This window comes from Mus caroli, chromosome 17, assembly GCF_900094665.2.
Source record: "Mus caroli chromosome 17, CAROLI_EIJ_v1.1, whole genome shotgun sequence".
NCBI lineage: Eukaryota > Metazoa > Chordata > Mammalia > Rodentia > Muridae > Mus > Mus caroli.
Window position 1 is genome coordinate 68,407,979 of NC_034586.1, and position 18,553 is coordinate 68,426,531.

Below are 18,553 nucleotides of genomic sequence, written 5' to 3' on the forward strand. Positions count from 1 at the left end.
AGCTATTACTTCTCTAATTACTGAGGCATCAGATGTCATAACTATCTGTGCATGGTGACACACAACTATAATTCCAGTTCAGGAAATGTACATTTGAAAAATCAAGAGATCAAGATTACATGACATCCTATCTCAAAAGAAAAAAAAAATAGGCCACTGTGTTGGCTAGTTTTACGTCAAGTTGACACAAGCTAGACTCATCTGAGAAAACAAAACAATTGGAAAAACACTTCCATAAGAATGGGCTATAAGCAAGAATGATGGGTATTTTGTTAACTAATAATTTGATGTGGGTGGTGCCATTTCTGGGCTGGTGCCATTTCTGGGCTGGTGGTCCTAGATTTTATAAGAAAGCAGGCTGAGCAAGCCATGAGGAGCAAGCAGTAAGCAGTACCCTTTTATGGCTTCTGCATCAGCTCCTGCCTCCAGGTTCCTGCCCTGTTTGAGTTCCTATCCTGACTTCCTTCAGTCGTGAACAGTGATGTGGAAGTATAAACAAAATAAACCCTTTTCTACCCAAGTAATTGTTAGTCATAGTATTTCATTACAGAAATAGGAACACTGACTAAGACAGCCAATAACGAAGAAGCAGAACTAAACTCCTTATAGTCCTAACCATGAGCTTGATGAAGGCCTAGACTGAAACCTATCATTGGTCAATGTTCCTTGGTACAAATTCATCCTCTCTAGGCTACTGAACTGATCTTTAGCAAGCTTTCTCTCAACACACTGAGGTCAGAGGAACATGTGAGAGAGCACAAACATGAACCTGTCAGTCATCAAACTGCCTTCAGAGTTGGTAGACAGCAGCCATCTCTCCCCAGGAGGCACCGAGGCCACTTGGATCTGTGGGATACAAGCCTTCCTTCTGCGAAGCTCCCACTCCAGAGAGAGATCTGACAGATTTACAATGAGCCATAACACACAAAAGAGCTGCCATGAAACAACCTTGTGCTGAAATGATGCCATGGAAGGGACAGGGTAATAACACACAAGGACAAAGAGAATGGAAAAGCAGTTGGCCTCAGCCACACTTCGGAAAGTGCGTGGCTGTGGATGACCAGGTTGATAACCTCTGATTTAAGAGATCTCAGATAGCTATGCACTCCATCAATACTTTAGACTTCTAGAAGTGGCCCCATTTTCCAAGAACCCTTGAAGTGGGCCAGGAATTGACTATGCAGCCGCTAGGAGGGTGTGGGAAAGCTGAACAAAGCCAAGAAGGCTTGAGCTAGTTCATACAGCATGCACTGGCTCCAAGAAACTCCTTCTCGGAGAGGCCCTTGGTTCTGTGAAGGTTTCATGCCCCAGTATAGGAGAATGCCAGGACCAGGAGGTGGGAGTGGGTGGGTTGGGGAGCAGGGGGAGAGGGGAAGGGATAGGGGGTTTTTGGAGGGGAAACTAGGAAAGAGGATAACATTTGAAATGTAAATAAAGAAAATATCTAATAAAAAGAAAAAGAAAAAGAAACTCCTCCTCTTTCCTAGCAGGAGGGAAGAGGTTTGTCTTCTTGCTGCAGTGGAAGCAGCAGAGATGCCTTGATCCAGGTACCAAGCATAACCAAAGAAAGAGGGCAGGAGGGAACAGTTATATCTCAAATGTCAGCATGCCTGGCCTCCTTCTCTGTTGCATTTCTGAAATGTAACTATCAGGCCTCAACCTCCAAGAGTAGAAAGCTGGGAAAATCCTCTAGGGCATGAACCATTTGAGAGGGGGAAAAAAAAACCTAAAGATACTAATATCAAGACTGTCCATTAAAAGAGCCCAACCATACCCTGCAGTGAAGCCTACCTATGGCAGTCCCCAGTGGTAAACTCAGAGCTTGCAAACAGCTTTATGATCCTCCTCTTAACAGCAGGGACTACAATTCACTGAGACCCAAGGAAAACCACTAACATGAAAGATAAAAATCAAATCATACCAACAGGATAGAAGCAACCTAATAGGAATTATGCGAGGGAAATATTTTATATTCAGAATATATTTAATATCCTGAGAGGCATAAAAGAAGATGCATTGCAATTACACAAACAAGAACTGGCTAACAGAAAGGGGAGCGTTAAGATAGCAAAAGGGGGGCTGGGGAAATTAAGAATATTATAGTAGAAATGGGGGAAGTCAACAGAGGGTAGAAGATAAAGAGGGAGAAAATGGGCGAGAAAAAGATAAGAAAGACACACAGTCAACCCAGCATGCAAAAAAATGTTAAAAGTTTCGCAAATCAAAAATACCTACCCACCTCAGAAAATAGTTTTAGAAATTGAAAATCTCTCTCATGCTTTTTCCTTCCTGCCTCCTTCCCTCCACCATTCCCTCCCTCCTTCTCTCCCTCCCTCCCTCCCTCTCCCTCTCCTTTTCTGCCTCCCTCTCTCCCTCTCTCCCTCCCTCTCTCTCCAGCACTCCACTTCATACACAGAGAAAAAGAAGCAATATACCCAAGGAAATATTTCCACACTAGAAGACTAGACTCCCAAGATTCAAGGAGTCCACATATCCAGGCTTAGAGGCTCAGGCTCGTAATCATAGCACTTGGGAGACAGAGGAAGTAGGATTGCTAAGAATTTGATGTAGGTCTGCTCTACATAATATGTAATCCAGGCAGGGCTGTATGGTGAGCCCCTGTGCCTCTCTCCAAAGAAGGCAGGTCTGCACAGCAACATAAATGAAATAAAATTAAGGCACAGTGACATGAAATTGTAAAACACAAGGAACAAAGGCACAATCATGCTTCTAGGGCTAGGAGTGCAATTCAGAGGTAAAGGGTGGGTTTAGTCCAGGGCCCCAGGTTCAATCGTTAGGGTAAAGAAGTAGATACGTGATAAAACAAACAGAGCCTATTCCTGTGAAACTGGACTGACTGCTCAGCAGCAATGCGAGATTACAGCACACCTCGGAGCAATCCTTTCAGAAACCTTCAGAGAAATGACCTCCAATCTAGAACTCTAGACCCAAAGCTGCTAATAATATTGTTAAGAAGGCCAAATCATGGCTTGATCAGCTATAGAAGATGTGTGAGGTTTTCTCTCCTCATTCCTTTCTAGGGAAGCTGAGAATATGATTTTCCAGGGACTGTATGACACCAAAGAGGGAAGTCTCTCCAGGAGTAAGATATGGGCTGATGTTACAGGGAGAGGCAGGATGCCAGAGAGTAGCCTGTAAGTCTATAGGAGCTGGCACAGGAGAAAGTTTGAACATGAGACTAGAGAGAGAGCAGAGGCCTCTCTGGTACAGAGAGAAGATGCAAAAGACTGGCAGGGAGTTGGGGGGCAGCAAGTTGATAAATTCAGAGGAAACTAAGCTAATATAAAAGGACATAATGTAATCTAAATGTAAATATAAAACAAAACAAAACACAAAAAACCCAAATCTCCAGAGAGAATAAAAGATTTTTGCATGGAGGGAAAAGTGAGAGGGCTTAGGCATGAATCTCATTTGCATTGCCATACAATATAAACACTGAATATTGATTTAAACAAAATTAAACTGTAATTCTATTAGGGAAGAGGAGGGCAGAGAAAAGCATGGCTTGGCAAATGTGGGAGGTCGGGGTAGTAGAGCATGAGAGAAATTATACTTCACCTGTCATAGTGAAGTCACAGACAATGTTTAAGGCCCTCCATCACAAACTAGCAATAGAGCTGGGGATCTATGCCTTCAGTGTCAACTACAAGAAGTAGAAACAGACTCTATACTCCGTAGTAAGAGGAACGGAGAAGAAGGGCAGTAAACTATTGGGTTTTGTTGTTTTTTGGTTGGTTTTGGATTTGTGTGTGTGTGTGTGACAATTCTTGCACTCGTTATTGGTCTTTTAAAAACTATGAGCATCTGTACACTGAAATAGTCCAGCTACAGAAATAGTAAGTCTTAGCTTTCTGTCCTTTCCCTTCACAGGGTGTAATCATGCTTCCCTGTCCCGCTCATGTGAAGGCACAGGGCTGCTAACTACAAGGTGAAGATTTGTGGGACTCAGGGAGAGACACGGTGTTCTCAGAATTCCAGGGCAATGGGGCTCACGGTGAGCTGCTGCTCCTGCATGCACCTGCACCATTTCTCTTTGGTCTTGCTTGTTAATATGAACAGAAACATCAGCCAACCCCGATGTAAGATCTAGACTTATTTGCTAATTATGATCATACGTTAGCAATGAATTAAGAAAAAAGAGTTGGTAAAACCAACAAAAGCACTCTGTAAGAATCCATTTGAAGTTTCAAGACTGGAGCGCTTTGCTGTCATTTATGAATGGCACAGCATATGTCTTTTATGATGTGTGGTAAGTGCATAGCTACATTTTTCTTCTCAGAGACCAAGGTTGGACATTCATCAGCCCATCGATGTACCCACAGCTATTGCTCAGAGAAAGGAATGGAAAAATATCGACTACAAACAGAATTGTTCACAACAACATCCCAGGGGCCATGTTTTTGGAAGTGGCTCCTTTGAGTCCCTCTTTATTCTCTGATACTTAGGAAGAGTCCCTGCCATTCAGGGAAATTTGGATTCTGACATGACATCTAATATTGTCGATAAGTTTCATCAGAGACAATTGGACCGATGACCAAAGAGGGTCCCACGTATTCACATATTTCATTCAGGACAGACTTTTATATTACAAAATGAGGTATTATTAAGTTAGAAATTCCCCGTTTTTCTGATAAATACAGGGGAGGCACCCATCCACTGAGAAGGATGGGAATCCATGACAACAGAAATGTCTTAAAGCACTTAAGCACTATCTGCATTTTGGGTTGAATTTTCTCAGGAAATTCTGCTCCTTTCAAAAAGCATCATGGAAAGAGGACTCCAATGAGAGAGAATGATTTAGAATCCTGGGGGGAGCACGGGGATGGAGGGGGACCTCTGATGAGGTCTTCTGAGTGAGGACTACTTGCAAGCAGTCTTAGAACTGAGCGGATACCAGCTCTATAGAAACGTGAGGGTGGGACTTGGGAGGTGGAGCTGTGGGGGAAGTGCTTGAGGCACAAGCATGAGGTCTTGAACTCAGACCCCCAGCACCCACGTGAAAGCCTGGTGAGGTGCCACGTGCCCATCTCTATCCTTAGCCCTGAGGGTGAGGAAAGACTAAGTCCAGAGGCAAAGTGGTTAGCCAGCCAACCTAGCCAACTCAGTGAGACACTCTGGTGAGGAGCTACAGATGAAAACACCCAATATTAGCCTCTGGTACCTATATTTTTGTAGGCAAGTACACCTGCATGTGGATACACACACACACACACACACACACACACACACCTTGAGAATGTAACTTCATGGGCTAATACACAACTAAGAGCCATTCCAATTGAGAATACTATGTCTGAAAGGTCAAAATAAGACATCTGCCAGTGCTCAGAGCCACTGGCAGCTAGGAGCAGTGATGGCCGAACAGTGAAGCTCTTCACGCTGCCAACTGTCTCCTGAAATAGCAGTAAGATTTACACGGCACTATCTTTGGTGCTATTTACAAACAGGATGCTTCATTAATGTTCATTAAACATGTACAAATGACTGTCAGCTCACTCCCTGCCCCCCTGTTGCTTCGAAGCTCCCTGACTGACACATTTCTGACTGACAGGAATGTTCAACTCTGAGGCAGCTTCATGACTCCTCCCAGACCACTGCATGGGGGATAGATAAGAATCAACACTAGGCTGAGGTTTGAGGTACTGCCTTCTAGCAATGCCTGCATCCTCATCCTACCTCACTGTGCACTAAATATTCTGCCACACGTTGCCTCCAAGGGCAGCGATGGCAGGTTGCCCATTTTCCTGAGGCTGGAACCAAGATTCCCAAAGGCGAATGCCTGACTAAGGTCCCAGGGCAGAATCAATACCAGGAATCACGTCATGGCTTTGGCTTGTGGCCTAGCGCGCTTTCCACAAAGTGCTGACATTTGGCCTCTGAGGTGGGCCAAGGAGGTAAAAATAGAACGCCATGACTCTGAGAAATTCCTCCCAAGAAAATGCTGAAGATACTGCTCTGTGGGCCAGTCAAGGATGAAAGCTGAATCCCATGAATAAATGAAATATGTTATGTACGTAGGATGTTTTTGGTGACACAATTGTACTCCCTGGAAAAACAGTAGCTGAAACAAACTTTACCAACGATTTGCTGAAAAGCTGAGTTCCAAATTTTAATTTGGGGATGATTTGACTTAAAATGATATAGTTAATCATTTTATAACCATGGAAAAAAAATATTTCCTTCTACATGTAATCAACTTGAGGGTTCCTGTCTAATCAAACATATGGATTCTAAAGGAAGCAAAGATAGAGACAAGAAAACCAGATTTGGAATAAAGCAATAAAAATATGTAAGGGAACATGACTTATACAAAGTAATGGGTTCGCTGTGATAGTTTCTCACATGAGCAAAACATATCCTGGCCATATTTTCCTTCCCCTCTCTCCTCCCCAGACCTTCTTCCTTTGCTCTGATAATCCCCTTTTATTTCCCTGTTGTTATTTCTAAACTTTTTTTTTTTGTCATTCCAAGTATGAAAGACAAGCTTTGGCTGATGAGAAGATGAGCCAAATAAATGATATTTTTGTGGAAGGTTATGAAAGGAATCCCAAGTTAGAAAAGGATTTGGGTAAGAGGGCCTTTAAAGGCCCTCTTAAAGTCCAAACTCACAGGACTGAATTAACTCCTCGGAATCTTTTCTCTTTTTTTCAGCTTTTGTTATTTTGTTATTTTTTAAAGTATAAAGTTGTGTTTGAGCAAGCAGGTGCCTCTGTGTGTGTGTGTGTGTGTGTGTGTGTGCGTGTGTGTGTGTGTGTGTGCGTGTGTGTGTGTGTGTGTGTGTGTGTTTCCCAGAGAAACCATAGATCCTCTGGCGTTAGAATTACAGGTTACTGTGAGGTCCCTGACGTGGGTGCTAGAAACTGAATCTAGGTCCTCTGCAAGAGCAGTGGGTGCTTTTAACCACTGAACGTTCTTTGCAGTCACAAGACTTTATTAACTCTTAGAAAACCGTTGGATACTCCACAAACAAGCAAGTCAGGGTTACAGTTCACCGAAGCTGACTGTTCCTCTGACCTAAATAAACATTTGGCCTGAAGGAAAACAAGTCTGCTGAGCAAAAGCATTGAAGAGAGCCACGCCTCTAGAGGAAGAAGAATGACTGCCTGTCACCGAAGACTTAGAAGCTACATTTCAGAATTTCTCCTCATAGACAGAAACCCGTTGCCCTGCAAAACCACTCTTAATTGCTAGTTGGAATTCCTGATTCCCCACTGACCATCTGCATGACCTTTGTAAAGTGCTCTAACCTGTAGAACCCGGCAGCGAGAGCAGCTGTTCAGAGCCCATTGCAAGCAATGTTCTAGCTAGTTGAGTAAAGCCCTTGCTTGGTAGAGAGACTGGGCTGGGGCGGGAATCACCTAACAAATATAAAAGCAGCAAATGCAGTTCACTTTTTTTGTTGTTGTTGTTGAGTAAGGAGCTGATGAGATAGCTAGTTTGGTAAAGTGTTTGCTATGCAAGCATGAGACCCAAGTTCAGCCCCTAAAACCCCATGTAAAAAAAAAAGCCAAGCAGAGTAGTGAGCTTGCAGTCTAGGTGCTGGGGAAGCCGAGACAGGGATGCACTTGTCTAGCCTGTCTGGCAAGTCCTAAGCCAGTGTGCAGGCTTGTCTCAAAGAAAAGGAGTGAGAGGGAGCTAGTGAGATGGTTCTACAACTAAGACCACTAGCCATGTGAACAGAGAGCACAGGCACTGTTCCCAGCATCCACATGGTGACTGACAGTCATCCTTAACTCCAGTTCCAGAGTTCTTGTCACCCTCTCTGGCCTCCATGGGCACAAAGTACATCATGCAACACTCGTGTACACACACACACACACACACACACACACACAAGTAAAAGAAGTACTACATTTAAAGGAGAACCATAAAAAATTATGGCAAAACAGTGCCTTGGGATCAGACGATATTCCATAAATTCTTGGACATCTGAAAGTCATCTGTAGTGACTCAGGGGACTTTCAGGCCTCTTAGGGTAGCAAGGCAGTGATGACTTATTTTCTGCTTTCCAAATAGTGATCACACTACTGATGGTATCATAATTCCTTCATTGAATCTGATATGTGTGGATCACCTGCACCTTTAAGCCCAGCACAAAGACCCTCAACAAAGAACCTGACATCCATAACTCTTATAGCTGGACCTAAGCTTTTAAAAGGCAATAGAATTTTAAGAGAGACTTCTAGAAAGAGGGCTCACAGCCAGTCAGACTAGGTTCTGACTAAGTTAGTTCTTTAAACATGGATGAGGGAGATGTTCATTAAAAATTGATTTGAAAGTCAAAACCAGCAATGCCTCTTAAACCCTTTGCTCATTTCTTACAGTCCCAACCCTGACCTGTTGTTGCATAGGAAACAGCCATAGGCGGTAAGGTGAGAATGGCCTTTGGAACGATTGTTTCTCCCTTTCTGTCTTAGCTACACTGACCTTCCATGCGTTGTTAGGGAGCCGGTTGCCCTCTCTGACTCTTTCACAAGCACAGGGGTCAGCCTAGTTTTATCAAACCTGATTCAGGTCTGATTGTCACCAGTTCTCAGAGACCAAGATGTAATCAGACTCAGAGTAGATCCTAGGGGAACCTACTGTTGTCCTTTTGCTAAATAGTCCCGCTGTCAAAGCGCCTTCTAAATATTTATAGCATAGATTTGTGCTCCAGCCATGGACAGAGAGAATCGTCTTATTTCAATAGGTGGTAATGAATGCACAGACCCAAAACTTCAAAGTGCTCAGAACTGAGAGTGCTCAGCCTAGACAGGACATCTATATCAAGCCTTTCCCCAAGGCTCGGAAAACATTGTGAAAGACGAGGAAGAAAGCTCAGTGGTCCTCAACCTTCCTAATGCCGTGACTCTTTAATACATTTCCTCATATGATGGTGACCCCTAACCATAAAACAATTTTCACTGTCACCTCATAACTGTGATTTTGCTACTGTCATGAATTTTAATGTGAATATCTTACATGCAGGATATTTGATAATGTGACCCCTCCCATCCCCCAAAAAGCTGCAGTCCTCAGGTTGAGAAACCACTGAGCTAGAGGGTGGGGAAGATGCTCTGAAATGCTGTCTTCTGGACATGGCATGGCTGTCGCACACAGGAATTCACAAGGCCAAACTATTTGAAAAATATGGAGCCGGGTACACGTCTTTAATCCCAGGCAGTTCTCTGTGAGTGGCAGACCAGCCTGATCTACAGAGAACATTCCAGCACAGCCAGGGCTACAGAGTGAGACCCTTTCTCAAAACAAAACAAGAGATAAAATTCTACTAAGGACAGGGGTGGGGAGGCAACTACCAAGATCCCAGCCACAGCTGATCAGCTTCAGGAGGCTGATGAGGGAGAGGCACTCTCCTTACACATGGCTTTCTTTGGTACATTGCCCATGCCCCCGTGGATGCCTGCTCACCCAAGAGCACTTGGGGCAGCACTAATTAGACCCAGGGTGTTTAAAATGGTGGTAATAAGTTAAATTTTTAAAAAGAGACCATGAGTTTGGAAGACATGTTGGGAGGTCTTAGGGAGAGAAAATTGGAGAGGGGAACAGGAGACAGACATAATCAAGATACATGGCATACAGGAATGAAATTTACAAAAACTTATTTCTTTTGAAAAATGGGGTCTTAGCTTACTTATGTCAAGATCTGAAAGCAAGGGATACTTTCATGGGCACCAACTACACAGAGGAAGAACGTGCCTTACCAGTGAGTAGTAGATAGTTATCTTTTGAATAGGGTCTAAAAACAGAGGGTCTGGTCCCAATCTACCTACAGCTTGCCTGTAATGGGGAGATGGTCTTGGTACTTTTGCAAGAGGGGTGGAACCATAGCGCTTTTGTCTAGTCTTGGAAATATGTCTCCTTAATCTGTGAGGAAGGGACCAGCACGGTACATCTCCCATTTGCCATGTGTATTTTCTGGGGCACAATAAGGTCAAAGTACTCATTGTGTGTGTGGGGGGGGTGGTGGTGGTTAAAATGTCAGTACACTTTCGTACTTCTTTTATGGTTACTTTTAAAGTATTATTTAGGCCAAGAGTATAGAAATGGCTACAGAATTAATTTCTTAGTAACCCCAGCATCTCTCAAAATTACCCTCCAACCTAGAAATGGGTAGCTCACAGGAGTTTAGGGGCAGCCAGTGCTGGTATTGGGGGTAAGAGAAGTACACATTAAGTCAGGTGGAATCTTTGTCCATTCAAGACCTCTTCTCTGTACCCTCTCTTGCTAATTGTATATTGCTTTGACACTTCCTAGGTAACTTGGTTTTTCTGGTTTTTATCTAAAGACTCTAGTCAGGAACCCATGTGCCAATTTCTGCCAACTGGTTTCCTTTACCTTCCCTAAGGGGCCATTCTCTTAGTTCCCTATATATGGTGGTTTGAATGAGAATGGCCTCATAGACTCCTATGATTGGATAGTTACTCCCTGTGGTAGTTTGAATAGGTTTGGCCCCCATAGACTCATATGTTTGAGTGTTTGGTCCATGGGAGTGGCAATATTAGGAAGCGTGGCTTTGTTGGAGTAGGTCTTGCCATGTTGGAGGAAGTGTACCACTGTCTTCTAGTGCTCAAACTCTGCCCGGTGTGGAACTGTCTCCTCCTGGCTGCCACTAGCTCAAGATTCAGCTCTTCCAGCACCATGTCTGCCTGCACGCTGCCTTGCTTCCTGCCATGATGATAATGGACTGAACCTCTGAAACTGTAAGCCAACCCCAATTAAACCTTTTCCTTTGTAAGAGTTGCCTTGGTCACAGTGTCTCTTCACAGCAATAAAACCTTAACTAAGACAGTCCCCATTGGTGGAGCTGTTTGGGAAGGATTGAAAGGTAAGGCCTTGTTGGAGAAGGTGTATCACTGAGGTGAGCTTTGAGGTTTCAAAAGATTTGCATCATTTCCAAGCTAGCACTTTCCGTCTCCTGCTTATGGATGAAGATATGAGCCCTCAGTTGTTCCTACACCCATGTCTTTGCTGTACTATCATGGACCATAACCCTCTGAAACCATAAGCCTCATTAAATATAATTTTATAAGTTGGCTTGGTCATGGTGTTTTGTCACAGCAACAGGAAAGTAACTAAGACATTATATCTCAGAGGAGCAATGACCAAAAGAACACCTTGGTCAAAAGAACAATGACCAATAAAACCATAGTGGGTTGGTGCTTTTCTCGACACATCTATAGACCAACTGGTATATGGTTAAAATGCAGACTCTGACTCATCATTTGAGAAGACTGGGGTCCGAGACAAGTTTCTCCATGATGCCGTTCTGTGACCCTTGAGCCTTGTTGTGAAGAGAGAGATCAGATATCCACTCAGTCAATACCTCACCCCTGTGAGCTTACCCAACTTAGATCCAGGTTGGCGAGGAGTTCCAGTCACCTCAGAGATCATTCCCACAGGCCCTTTGCCTTTTGTATCATCCCCACATACCAGCTCAGCCTCCACCTGGTCAAACACTGATGCTTAGATGTGAAAATGTTCCAAGGGTCAGGAGGACAGCTTGGCCCCAGGAAGAGGTAACACTGAAGAGGCTTACAAACGCAGTGTAGTTACTTTAGCAGATCTTCAGTAGCTCCAGTCATCTCCCAGAGGATGTCTTCAACAAAGAATGAAAAGCCTGGAAGAAACCCCTTAAATCATTTGCATTCTTGGCACAGGAAAAAGCAAATGCATTAGGATGTGTACTGCAGTCCTTGGTGGCAGGCGGCAGGCTAATCACCTCAGGGTGAATCTGATGAGGTTGGTGGCAGTGACTTAGCCTTCCTTAAGCATCACTCTGGACTCACATGGGAGGATAAAAGACTGGAAACACTCGCAAAGAAATAAAGGATGGCTTACGTGACTAAACTAGGCTTCTGGGAAGGGCCAGCCGGCATAGTGTAAACTTCAGCTCCATTGCTAGCACTGGAGACAGAGGCATTTTCTACTACGGAGAGGACAGGATAGCAGAGTGTGGCAGCACTGTGTGTGTTTCTGAGATGCTCAGATTCACAAACCTGCGCGCTCGTTAGCACATGTGTGCATAGGTATGCTGAGGTATGAACAGACAATAAGAAAAGCAAGAGGGTTGATTCTTTCTCAGACCAGAACAAAACCAAAAACCCCTGCCGCCATTTGCTTAGCATCCTCCCTTTTTATAGCATTTGAAAGGTAACTCAACCACCTCTTCTCGGGCAAGTAAAAAGTAAGAAAGTTGGCTAGCAGGAATTGTTCATACAGATTCCTGACTCTGGAGTCTCTGGGCCACAGCAGGACCAGGGTACCTAGCAACTGTTGAAAAGAAACAGCTTATAAGAGAGAGTATAGAAAGCAGTTCTAAGGACAAAAACTTGACCTGTTTTGACACGAGCTACTCTTCATTCTCCACAAAATGCTGCCAGGTGCCCATATCTAGGATGGGTGATGATTTCAAGAAACCCTGGTCACAGAGAAGAATCTCAAGAAAGCTAGTCCTTGGTTCCATGAATAACATTTCTGTGCTAAAGCATTCAGGGAAGTGCTGTCCTATTGTTATAATAAAGAAGGTTTAATTGCCAAATATTAGGCTTTAAAAACCAATCAAGTGTAGAAAGTAGTTTTAATTAGACAGAAGAATCAGATAAACAAAGTGTAAAAGGCTTTGTGCTTGAACAGCCTGTATGTCATTGTGCCTTCATTCTCTAAGGACAGAGGGTAACAGATTAGGCCTTTGTTAGCCACTTTGGGACAATTCTAAGCAAAAGGAACAAGTGTATTATTTTACTCATATCCAGAAATCATTCTTTTTTCATTTATAATTTGCATTTAGGGGGCTTTGGGACAACACTCTTTGATCTTAGCAATGCTGAGAACCACCGAACAACCAGCATCAATTGTGTATCAAGCATCGCAGCCCTGAAGACAATGGATATCGACTTTGGATCTCTACACGCACACTCAGAAACACAGACTGAAGACTATCAATTGACGTGCAGTCAATACTGTCTACACACATTTGTCTTGAAAGGGAAAAAAAAATGTTTTAAACATGTCACAGCCATTTCAACTAGGGCATTCAACAATACCCAAGGTCTTGCTGGCTGCCTCGTGTGTTACACAGTGCTTTTCTGTCTTGTATTGAACTGAGAGAATCTGGTGACAGAGTGATCATTTTCCTACTCTCTACCTTTAACTTAGACCATTTCCTGAGCCCGTGAAGGTGATGAAGAACTTACCCAAAACAGCTAACTGTCAAGACAGGAGACCCTCACCTATAAGAATGGCTGAACTACCTCAATAACCTCCCACTCACTGAGGTATTTTTAGAACTGAACATATAACAAAACTGAACTTTTCAAGCAAAGTGGAATGCAAAATGCTTAGGGATGGTGTTCAAAGGGCAAAGCTTCTTTAAAAAGACTATTGATCGGGCCTAACTGCAACATGACAGGGCCAAATGGACTCAGGAACGTGCAGAAGGAAGCTAGGTCAAGGAACAGGCAATCTCTAAACTCCCAAGGGAGGGAGATCTGAGCAACACCCTCCAACGAACAGCTGGTACAGGGAGTGCTAGGGTAACAGATGTCACAGTGAAGAGCCCATATTGGTTAAAGAAGGTGATGCAGGTAATGTGTCTCCAGAAATATCCAGCATCTTTTCAGTTGACTGAGTTCTGGTCTTTTCATCATGAGGAGATCTAAATTCTCATTTTTTAAGATCTTTTCCTCCCTTGCTCAGCAAAACATTTTTAGATAACTTCCTGGTTGCCTAAGTATAGTTTGAAAAAACATGCCCAGCGAACCAAATATCCTAATCAAAGAAGCAACTACCCTGAGCTTCACTCTTAACCTCTTGCTCGTTCTTAGAGCAGGCACCTATATTCATTCCTTAGCTGCTAGAGATGAAGGGTCAATGATGGCTCAGGTGCTCTCCATAAGGAGTTCAAGAGGCAGGTGGAAAAGCTTACACACACTAAAACACACTCACTTACTCTGAGCCTGAGCCTGAGCCTGAGCCTGAGCCTGAGCCTGAGCCTGAGCCTGAGCCTGAGCCTGAGCCTGAGCCTGAGCCGAGTCTGAGCCTGAGCCCGAGCCTGGGCCCGGGTCTGGGCCCGGGTCTGGGCCTGAGCCTGGGCCTCAGTGACTTCCAGCATCTGTTAGGGCAGCAGCAGCAGTAGATAATGGTTCATTTTTCATCCCATCCTCTTCCTTACCAGTAGTATCCCCTCCATGAACTACAGCCCACGTGTTAAATTTTGCACAGATGGTCTATTTCAGAGATGAGTAGCAGCCCTTCTCTGGATTCTTCATAGCTTTAGCATGCTGCTTTCCTGTCAACTTTTTCATGTCAGACACAAGGCTCTGGAAGAGGATCTATGCCAACAATCACTTGTCTGATCCTCCAGACGCACTGTATTAAAAGCAGACACTCTGAGGCATGATATCTAATCTTTACACGATGCAAAACAGTAAGTGATATCAGCCATATACAAGGGGTGTCTCCTACCTACTAAGTTATGTCACCTATAAAGAAAGATTGCTGCATACTTACTAGAGTAAAAATGCACTGAGTTCGTGTTCTCTTTCATCCCCCAAACCAGTGACCCCAAAACTAAGGATCATAAAAATCTCAGGTCATCATTAAATCTAACACTCCCAAGCATCCTGTTCTGCAAATGACAGAACTCATGGAACCAAAAGAGAAAATTTCTCTAGTCATATTTTTTTTATGAGCTCTTTCCTGTTTCTTGACCTTGTTCCCACATTACTCCATAAAATATATCTCCCTAGTAAGTTTGGGTCTTTGAAATTGCCTATGGTGTGCTTTCTTCTTAGCAAGAAGCCTCGAGTCTACTGGAGGTTAACCAGATGGCCTTTATGGAGGTTTCTCAAGCCCATTAAAGAGCAAATGTCAAAAACAAAACAAATGATGAAGTATGGCAGGATTGACAGATGTTAGGAGATGTGCTGCCTCTCCCATAGCTTTCCTCTTACCTAGAGACAATACCTTCTTCATTTCTTTGCCTCCGGGAATAAGTGACCTCGGGAGAAACAAAGTCATTCAATTCCAAAGGCAACTTCAACTTCAAGAGTTTTACGTTTTGATATAGCCTCAAACATGAAGCACTAAGGCTTCTAACATAATTTGGAAGTCAGCCCATAAGCTAGCCCCTCTTGTGCTGAGATTAGATAAGGATTCAAACCAGGGAGCCAGAAGAGGACCAAAGAAAGCGATACTGTATCCTCAAGAACCAGGTTGGAGTTGTTTTTTTGTTTTTTGGGTTTTTGGTTCTTTGTTTTGTTTTGCATGAAACTCAGCCCAACTTTGTCTCGAAGTTTCTCAAGCTAATCTGCTTTCTGGTTAGTACCTGTACCCCTGAGTCTCTCATAATTTCAGGCACAAAATCGGTGGTTCTCAACCTTCCTAGTTCTACAGCCCTTTAATACAGTGGTGACCCCCAATCATACAATTATTTTCATTGCTACTTCAAAACTGTAATTTTGCTAGTTAGGAATTGTAATGTAAATATCTATACTTTCAGATGGTCTCACCCCTGTGAAAGAATTGCTCATCCCCCAAAGCAGTTGTGACCCTCAGTTGAAGAACTGCCACACTAGAGGAATAAGCATTTTCTTCTCTGTCCCCTTCCTCTGACCTTTGTGCTCCACATCACCCTCACATCTGTGCACCTTCTAGGATGCATTACCCAAATCCAGTTCTAGAAGAATCCTCTATCATATGAACCTGCTATCCTTTCTAGCTTTTGTTCTTCATCTAGGAAGAAAGAACCATTTCATTATTGAAAATACTTTCCAAAAGTCAATTGAAAAGTAAGAACTAATTTCCCATCAGTCATCAAGCAGGGATGGTTTCTGGCTGAGAGGGTTTGAACTGAAGTGGTGACCCCACTAAATGAAAAACTCCAATGTGACTACTTCCCAGAGCCAGATCATGCGCACCCCTGTCTATTTCCTCCCTGATTCTCATTCCACCCTCTGACCTCTGACCTCAGATGATTTCCTGGTGGGTGAACCACTCTACCATTCATTAAAATTACTCAAAATGGGGGTCTATAATATCACTTCTACTTTTGATGGTCAAGGTATTGGACTCCATACCCAGGCATATTCAAAGAAATCAGAGCCAGTGCAGGGCCTTTTCTGTTACTCTAAGGCAGTGACTTAAAGACAGCCAGCTACACTGCAGGCTCCCTATTTTTCCTTGCTGTTCTTCTGAAAGATGCACTTTTCTTTTACGGGCATCATAATCAATAGTTCTTCTCTACTTTTTGATGGATCACATCACTCACGACTATGCTAAATTGTCACCTGACATTCGTTTGGATGCTATTCTTCTGGATGGAACACAATTTTCTCTCTCTCTTCAATGCCCGGAATATTGAAAGGGCATACCTAACAATGCTCAATTATGTGTCAAGTGGCAGTTTTACTATAGGACTAAGAAAAAAAACAACATAGCTGCAGCTGGCTCCCAACTCACCACAGACAGACCAAAAGCAGGCCCAGTGTCAACCTGTCTCCCAACAAAAGCCCATTTTATTTTTGAGAAATCACATATACACAAAAATTAGATCAAAGGCTCATTCATGCTGTACTAGCCGTGCTGAGCAACTATAGAATTTTTTTAAGTTAGAAAAAACATCAAACTACTCCGAGTCTGATCCAACAATGAGAGAATTTCATTGGAAATCTTAGCTGAGTTGTACTGCCCCTGGAGATGAGCTGGCTTAGACATTTTCTCAAAGAGCTTTGAAGTATAAAGTGTTCCTGAGGGTTTAAGAAGGAAAGAGTATTAAAAAAAATCCTCTTTAGGGAGGCTGAGAAATGCAGCACCCCAGTCCCAAGCAGGTTCCCTGGGGATAAATGTCTCTCATGCGGTCACATACAAAGACAGAGAGTCATAATAGAGAAGGTAGACTGAGCATCTACCGGGTTCCCAAGGATTCCTCAATTCTATTTCTCCCTGCTTTAGATGTCAAAATCCTTGTGCTAAGGGTGATATCATCTCAAACTCAGGGTCTGTATCTGAGAAGCTCTGGGGGCTATTTAAGCCCTGAGTGGAGTAATTCTTAAACTGAGGAGTGGCAGAGAAGAAGAGAGTGACAGAGAAAGACAGACAAATAGAAACACACACACACACACACATGCAAATGCACACAGAAAATAGGGTAGGGATAATAGACAACAAATAGAGATAAAAAAACCCAATTGCATCATTACTAATAATGGTTAACACCTATAGTTTCCATTTATTCACCAGTAGCATGCTGTGTATACATATCTAATACGCAGAGCTTTCTGAACTAAGTCTTAATATGTCTATTTTATAGATAGAGAAGAGAGGCTCAGTGAAATAAATAACCTGCCCATAAACTAACAAGACCCCACACCAGCTTTTCCATCACGTTACCCAGTCTTGGTATCCTAAATCCTTCTCCCAATGCTTTCTATAGCACAAAGTTCATCCTAGAGAGCTGTGTGAAACCAGAAGCAGCATCTTCACCCATCCACAGCTATGAGCATGCTCCTGACACAGAAATACAGGATCAAGATAAACTGCCCTAGTCATTGACAAGGGGCAGCATGCTATAGGATGAATCCTACTGGCAGTGGAAGGGGACAGTGTAAGAAAGAGACTTTAGGTATCTAGGTATCGGGAGAACTAGATGTAGAATTTGGCCACGAATTAATCCCATAGCCCAAGGCTACCTGCCTTGTCTCCCTCCTAGCTCTGCACATAGTCTGGTATTGGTTCAAGGAGTTAGATAACACTCAGGGAAAGTTCTGTCCCAGTGGCTTCCTGATCTGACAGGGAGGAGGGAGGAACATTCTGGCAGAGAGCGCAGCTGCCTTGCAAATTGCAGGCACCTAGTCTTTGTTTTAGGAAAGTCAGCTTTAAGAAAATTGGTGATTAAAAGAAAAATTACCTTTCAGAGGAGACAAGCTGGAATGTGAGTGAAATTGAGAGAGTCTGTTTCATTTTGTCCCAGACTTTGCTGGCCTCTGTTAAATAGAAAGCTCCAGAGTACATTTGAAAGATGATTAGATTTACAAAAGTTCCATTTGCCTGTAACCTTTTACACCGCCTTGCATTAAGAGAGGAGAGTTACACAGGTAGGGGCTCATGTGACTTGGAAACATGTGTAAAACAAGAAGGAAGGCATCTCAATCTGGACAGGGCAAGGTAGTGACCCAGAAGGACAGCAGAAAGGGCTGAAAATCAGGTCTGCCTTGAGAAAATAAATTTCCTAAGAGCAGACAGACCCCATGAGCACCCCTACCTCAACCCCAGACCCCACCTGGCCTGCTCTTCAGCACCATCTCTGTGGGCTCTAAATACTACCTCCTAGGCCAATGATAATAGAAATCATGGGAATTGTATCCACCCCTAAGAAAAATGGTTCAGAACTGATAGATTTTCTTCTGCCATCCACAGAGTTGAAATTAGAAATCTTCCTTGTTCCGTGTTGATGTGTAAATGGAATTTAGAAGTCATTCACCATAGCCATTTCCATGGGCGCCTTCACTTAAACACACAATGGAAACAAAATGAG

The 18,553-nt window shown here is 43.4% G+C and overlaps 1 protein-coding gene across 1 annotated transcript in view; it reads right to left on the reverse strand.

Moving 5' to 3' along the window:
• The window catches only part of Alk (ALK receptor tyrosine kinase), a 717,836-nt gene that overhangs the window by 566,687 nt on the left and 132,596 nt on the right, over positions 1-18,553 (reverse strand). The window lies entirely within an intron of this gene.